Consider the following 7,675-nt stretch of genomic DNA (forward strand, 5'->3'; position numbering starts at 1 on the left):
AATATTAACAGGACTGAAGGAAGAAATAGACAGCAATACAATAATTGTATTACATTCTTAATTTGATTACATCTGCAAAAACATTTTTCCAAACGTTAAGAGAACATTTATATATTCCAGGGTTTAGGACTTGCTATCTTTGGGTGGCCATTATTCAGCCTAGAACACCATCATAATCTGTTAATAAATAGTATTTTTTAAATTTCCATTTCCTCTGCATGTCATATGAATACTAAAGACAAAAGCGCCCAGTAAAAGAAGAATGACACATTCAGCTTAAGGGGAAATTGAGTTCAAGGAAATGATGAACCGTAGTGTTTTAAATTCTCCTTGAAAACAGAATGACCAGATCATGTCATACAGTGTTGTTGGTCTCTATTTATATCACAGATTTGGTTCCAGCAGACACATTCAAAGAGGGATTAAAGTTGCCTAGGGACAGTCATTCATGTTATTTACTATTCCCCAAATACCCACTATGAGCAGGTTACTACTATGGGGTGGGAGATGGTATAACAAAAAAGGACAAAAGAAAATGACAATGAAAATATCAAGCACTTTCCTGTTGGCTCTGACAGTGAAAAATTCACCTGCAATGCTGGAGACCTGGGTTCCATCCTTGGGTCAGGAAGATCCCCTGGAAAAGGACATGGCAACCCACTCCAGTATTCTTGCCTTGAGAATCCCCACGGACACAGGAGCCTGGCAGGCTACAGTCCATGGAGTCACAAAGAATGGGAGACGACTGAGCAACAAGCACAGCACAGATTTTTTTAAACCATTGTAAAAAAAAAAAAAAAAATTAACACAAACCTCAGTTGAATAGAGTTGGGAGACCAGAAGGGGGAGCTCTTATGCCCTGTAACAATAGCAGATCAATGGAAAAGAAAGACTCCTTTCCTGACAAGGACTCAACCAGCAAAGAGCCATGGGCTCTCTGTTACCACAGCCCTACCAACTTCCTTTTGCCTCTCTGCATAAGCATTCTCCTTCTCTTGCTGTGGGGGGACTTGAACAAGGCTCACTGTGATTGCAGACTCAGAACTGCAATTCTCTGCTGATTCCACATAAATCTACCTTTGCTGGAGAAATATTCATCAGTCTATTTATTTCAGGTCACTACTGTCAATCAAAGAAAAAAAGTCATGCAAAACATTTTAAAATAAAAAATACTATACATATATAAACTCTATATAAGTAAAATTAAATATATACAATGAGTGCACACATGTGAAGTCACTTTAGCAGTGTCCAACTCTTTGCAACCCTTTGAATGATTGCCCGCCAGGCTCCTCTGTTCATGGGATTCTCCAGGCAAGAATACTGGAGTGGGCTGCTATGCCCTCCTCCAGGGGGTCTTCCCAACCCACGGATTGAATCTGCGTCTCTTATGTCTACCTGAATTGGCAGGTGGATTCTTTACCACTAGCGCCACCTGGGAAGCTCATGCACATAAAATATAAAAACCCGGCTCTTCTAATATAAAAGTTTACTCTATATAGGTGTTCATTTATAAAAATAATACACATTATTGAAAACCTAGGAAGCACGAATTTGGAAGTCTTCAGCAAAAATTTGGATGTCTCCACCATCAATGCACAGACTTACCAAGTAAGATATACCAATATATGTAAAGAGGCTTAACCAACTACTTACTTTTTCCATATAGTTTAACAAAGTAAAGTCCAAGCTTATGCTGTATCCAAGAGACATCCCTCAAAAAGGGCAAAACTAGAGAAATAAGCAGAATAGACTAGGCAATTGCAAACAAAAGGAAAGCAGGGTTGTGAGCATAATATCCAACAAGGCAAACTCGGGCCCCAAAGCATTAATCAAAGATAAAGGACACTGTGTAACATTAAGTTCATAATTCATAATGAAAATATAGCAGTTTTGAGTATCTCTGTACCAAATAATATCACAGCCACATTCATAAAGCAGAAACTTCAGAAGATGCAAAAATTGATAAGATAAATTAATAATACATCATTAGTCCAAGACAGATAAAGCAAAAATAAATACATGTAAGTATATAAAAGTCTTAAATATTAATAACATACTTAATAAAGTAGGTACTTATATGCATGAATGTATATAAAAATTTGTACTATATTGAACAATCTATCTTCTTTTCAAGAAACATGAAACATTTGAGAAAACTACGTATTATGTCAAAAAGAACATTTCAAAAAGTTGTATAAAGTAGGAAAACACAAATGATATTCTTTGATCACAATATAACAAAATTATAAGACAATAAACAAGTTTTTAAGAGCATAAATTATCACTTTACCAGGAGAACTTTAAAAACCATTCATTAAACAACTTACATAACAGCAGAAAGACAAGCCAAAATTGTCAGATTTCTTTAAAAACTATAATAAAAACATCACATTATCAGGATATGTAGGATACAACTAAATCAGTGATGGGTGGACAATTTAAAGCTTATAATATAAAGTATATATATATATACACATATATACATATATATTAAGAAAAATAAAGAATAAATGTACTGCATTAAATACCCACTTCAAAAGCTATAAAAATAACAACAGAGAAAGCTGAAAGAAGAAATGCAATAATAAAGATAAGGTACAAATAACACTTTAGAAACAAAATGAAACAATAGAACAAATTTAAAAGATGGTTTTTAAAAATTAATCAACAAAATAAATGAGAGGACTAGATAATTAATAAAAAAGAACACAGAAATGAAAAGGAAAAAATAACTTGGAAACAAAGGCTGCATTTAAAAAAGAAAACACTGAAACATGACTTAGTTCATGTCTTTCCAAACAAATTTGAAAACTTGAATGAATATACTAGGAAAATATATTTTACCACATTTAGCATCTATTCAGATAGAAAATATAAACTGAAATTAAAAACTTATCAAAGAACTAACCCCAGAAGAAGCACCAGGTCTGGGTGGTTTCAGAGGGAAATTCTATCAAATCTTCAAAGATTAAGTAATATCACCCTATTAAACTGTTCTAAAAGAAGAAAAACATCCAGTGTATTCTTGTAAAATATAACATTGATTCAAAAACCTGAATTATACTGCAAAGGACAGAAAACTTCAGACCTATTTATGAACATCAATGCAAAATTTGAATTAAAATATCAGCAAATAGAATCTAATAGCTCATTAAAAAAAAAAGAATAATGTATCTCAGTGAGGTTTATTCCAGGAATACAATGATGATATTAGGAAACCATTAGTATAACTCACCATATTAAAAGATCTAAGAACTAAAATCATATGATCTTCCCTATATATTCTAAAAAGCCTTGAATAAAATTTAGCATCCATTCTTGATTTAATAATCAACTGTTTAAATAGGAAATGATAAATATTTATCATAATTTATATGTATAAACATAAACATGTACATATGCTTAGCTTTCAAATCAGCACCTGATAAGAGGGGAAACAGTAGAGGCATTCTCATTGAAGCCAGGCTTAAAGCACAGCAAAAAAAAAGCAAAGTGGCTGTCTGAGGAGGCCTTACAAATAGCTGTGAAAAGAAGAAAAGCGAAAAGCAAAGGAGAAAAGGAAAGATATACCCATTTGAATGCAGAGTTCCGAAGAATAGCATGGAGAAATAAGAAAGCCTTCCTCAGCGATCAATGCAAAGAAATAGAGGAAAACAATAGAATGGGAAAGACTAGAGATCTCTTCAAGAAAATTAGAGATACCAAGGGACCATTTCATGCAAAGATGGGCTCAATAAAGGACAGAAATGGTAGGGGCCTGACAGAAGCAGAAGATATTGAGGGGGCAAGAATACACAGGAGAACTATACAAAAAAGATCTTCACAACCCAGATAATCATAACGATGTGATCACTCACCTAGAGCCAGACATCCTGGAATGTGAAGTCAAGTGGGCCTTAGAAAGCATCACTATGAACAAAGCTAGTGGAGATGATGGGATTCCAGTTGAGCTATTTCAAATCCTAAAAGATAATGCTGTGAAAGTGCTGCACTCAGTATGTCAGCAAAATTGGAAAACTCAGCAGTGGCCATAGGACTGGAAAAGGTCAGTTTTCATTCCAATCCCAAAGAAAGGAAATGCCAAAGCAAGGAGATCCAACCAGTCCATCCTAAAGGAGATCAGTCCTGGATGTTCATTAGAAGGCCTGATGTTGAAGCTGAAACTCCAATACTTTGGCCACCCGATGTGAAGAGCTGACCTATTTGAAACGACCCTGATTCTGGGAAAGATTGAGGGCAGGAGAAGGGGAAAACAGAGGATAAGATGGTTGATGGCATCACTGACTCAACAGACATCAGTTTGGGTAGACTCCGGGAATTGGTGATGGACAGGGAGGCCTGGCGTGCTGCAATTGATGGGGTTGCAGAGTCGGACGCAACTGAGCGACTGAACTGAACTGAACTGAACCCATTATCTCTACCACTTTTTACATTGGAGGTACTAGCAAACATAATTAGAAAAAAGTTAAAAGAATTGGAAAGGTAGAGGTAAAATTATCTCTATTTGGTGATGATATGATAGAATATCTAGAAAACCTAAGAAAAACAAAACTACTATAAACAATATGAGAATTCAATGAGGTAGAATATAAAATCAACACACAAAAATCTATACAAATGAAAGTGAAAGTTGCTCAGTCGTGTTCGACTCTTTGTCACTGGAGTGGGTAGCCTTCCCTTCTCCAGGGGATCTTCCCAACCCAGGGATCAAACCCAGGTCTCCTGCATTGCAGGCGGATTCTTTACCAGCTGAGCCACAAATACTTGCATGTGAAGTTAGGAATCTGCAATACTTACATGAATAAAATTTTAAAATAATCCTGAAGGATTAAAAAACTCAAGAGTTAAACAAATGAATGATGTCCACTGGGCCTGGTCAATTCAACAGCATAAAAATTCTCTCCAAGTTAATGTGTAAATTTAACCTGAAACAAATAAAAATAACAAACAGAAGTTTGGATTAAAATAAGGTCTACACAAGGGAACTGACTGATATCTTTTAATAGACCCATTAAAATGTCCATTTATAGCCCCTCTTAAGCCTCTCTCCTTCTCTCCTCCTCTCCTCCTTTCATTGAGACCTTCCCCCCTCCACCCACACATGGTCTCTCCAGTAAGACAGACCTCATTATGTGATAGTTCAGCGCTCTGAGAAAAAGGAGGAAGAAGCAAGATCTTTAAGATGCAGCCTTGTGAGCTGAGTGTCACTTCTGACACATACATTAACCACAGTTAGTCACAAGGTCAGCCCAGATTCAAGGAATAGGGAAATAGACTATCTCATTATGAAAAACTGGCAAAGTAACATAGCTTAAAAGTACATGGGGAAAAAAAAAGGGCACATGGAATAGAAACTACTCTTGTAGCCATCTTTGCAAACACAATCTACCATAAAATGCAAATTAAAAGCACACAAATTTCCTGTCCATCAAATTGCAAAAATCTAAGAGCTGACAGCAGCAGACTCTAGGAAATAGGCAATCTTATATACTGCAAGTGGAAGTAGAACATGGTGTAGGTCCTATGAAGAGGAATTCGGCAATAACTACTGTTTGACACGAACATCGATCACAATCTTACTTCTACTTGCATGAATAAAATACGTACACAAGCTGGTTGTGTTAACTTCACTTGTCTCCTTTTCCTGGGCCGTAAATAGTAGGCAAGTCATGATTTTCTTTTAAAACAATTAAAAGCACCATCAAATCGACATGCTGAGCATCACAGCTGGTCTTGTATTCCATCTGGTAAGCTGAGGACTTCAGAGTGTAACTGATAAGGACTGATTTTGCAAACTTAATATTCTGCATATTTATATACAGATGAACTTCACTATTTTCATGTATACATACATCTCATGAACACTCAAATATAAGCAGGTTTGTATCTCTATAATTATCCCTCAGAAAAGTCCTGTGTCCAGGCCAAGCAAAGTCTCTTCACAAGGAGCACTCTCAATTATTTATTTGAATTCCAGGTAGTATTTGGGGAAATTACATTAGACTGAAGCCACTTCTATCACTGTTATTTTCAGAGGGCTAAAAAAGGTAAATTATTTAAAAACAAGAGGTAAAGAAATATAAAACCTATTTAGTTACTATTCTTGGAGATAGGATCTCAAAAATAAGCATACAACATATATACAAGCATTTTAAAGATAATTTTTTGTATGGCTGAGTTCCTTTGCTGTTCACCTGAAATTATCACATAGTTAACTGGCTAGACCCCAATACAAAATAAAAAGCTTAAAAATACATACAATTTTTAATTTTTGGAGACAAATTACCTACAGGATGCATGAAAGAAATTGCTAACTTGTTTATACAATGAGTAATTTGAAGCATTATATTTCTTACAATACATACTTGTGTATAACACTACTATCTTTCAAAAAACATGAATTTCAAATAAATTTAGACAAAAGCTGACAAGCTTTGGAAAACTGGTAGGTATCTCAAAATGTCAAAGATAAATGTAAAAATAATGAATAGAGCTCATGAGTAGGAAAGTTAATATATCATCATGTAATTAAAAATATGCATGTAAATATTTCATCTCTAAACTATGATCTATGGATTCAAATCTAAACAAATTGTTTCCCCCACAATTACATACAGCACATTTTAGGCAACCCTCCTCAGATTCTGAGCCTCAGCACTACTGACATTTGAGGCAGGACAGCTGTTTATTTTGAAGGCTGTCAGATGCATTGTAGCACTGCCAGCAGCAGCCTTGGCCTCTTAAGATACCAGGAGTACTCCTCTCCTCCCCCAGCTGTGACAAATAAAACTGCCTCCAGACATTGTCAAATGTCCAGCAGTGGGCATAACCACTCCAGCCGGAGTAAACAACTGCACTGGATAGATGCTGTCAAATCTCTCTAGTGGAGTCAAAGTCCACATTTTGATGTCCCATTTTCTAATTATCTGAAACCTAATGAAAATATAGGCTCCTCTCGGGGGAAAACAGTTGGGTTACTATTACCATTACCTGTTACTTCTCTAGTGAATTCTGTACAAGTTATCTTTAAGCAGTTGTTACATATGGCTGTTACTGGGGAATGACATGGCAAAATATACTTATCAAAATAAAGGAATGGTTCACAGACCAAACTTATAAAAGACTTAGCAGTTGAAACCTAGAGAAGGAAATGGCAACCCACTCCAGTGTTCATGCCTGGAGAATCCCAGGGACGGGGCATCTGGGGTCGCACAGAGTCGGACACGACTGAAGTGACTCAGCAGCAGCAGCAGTTGACACCAATCATCAGAAAGGAAATATATACTAAAACTATTATGTTGACACTTAGATATCTTTCTGATTTCATCATTTTGGTCAGGTTTTCCTTCCCTGAGACAGATTTTTACCCCTGTCCTTATAAGGGCAAGTTAAATTATTAGTGCTAATGAAGAAAAGTATAAAAATGGTCAATAGCAGATAATCCAAATAGTCTGACCTGGGAGTACATATAGTTTTTACGTTTTTTTGCATCATCTGGATGCTAAATCCAGATGCTTAATTTATAGTACTTGAATCTCTAGAAGATAGAGGGAAGAGAAATGGGTATAAAATTTCTTGAAGATTTTGGACCAAGGCTGAGTTCTCATTAAGGACAACTCAATGTGGACTATAATTTTTTCAAACATTTTCATGTGACGTAACTGTTTATATC

The sequence above is a fragment of the Bos indicus genome, chromosome 9 (genome assembly GCF_029378745.1).
Source record: "Bos indicus isolate NIAB-ARS_2022 breed Sahiwal x Tharparkar chromosome 9, NIAB-ARS_B.indTharparkar_mat_pri_1.0, whole genome shotgun sequence".
In the NCBI taxonomy this organism is placed as follows: domain Eukaryota; kingdom Metazoa; phylum Chordata; class Mammalia; order Artiodactyla; family Bovidae; genus Bos; species Bos indicus.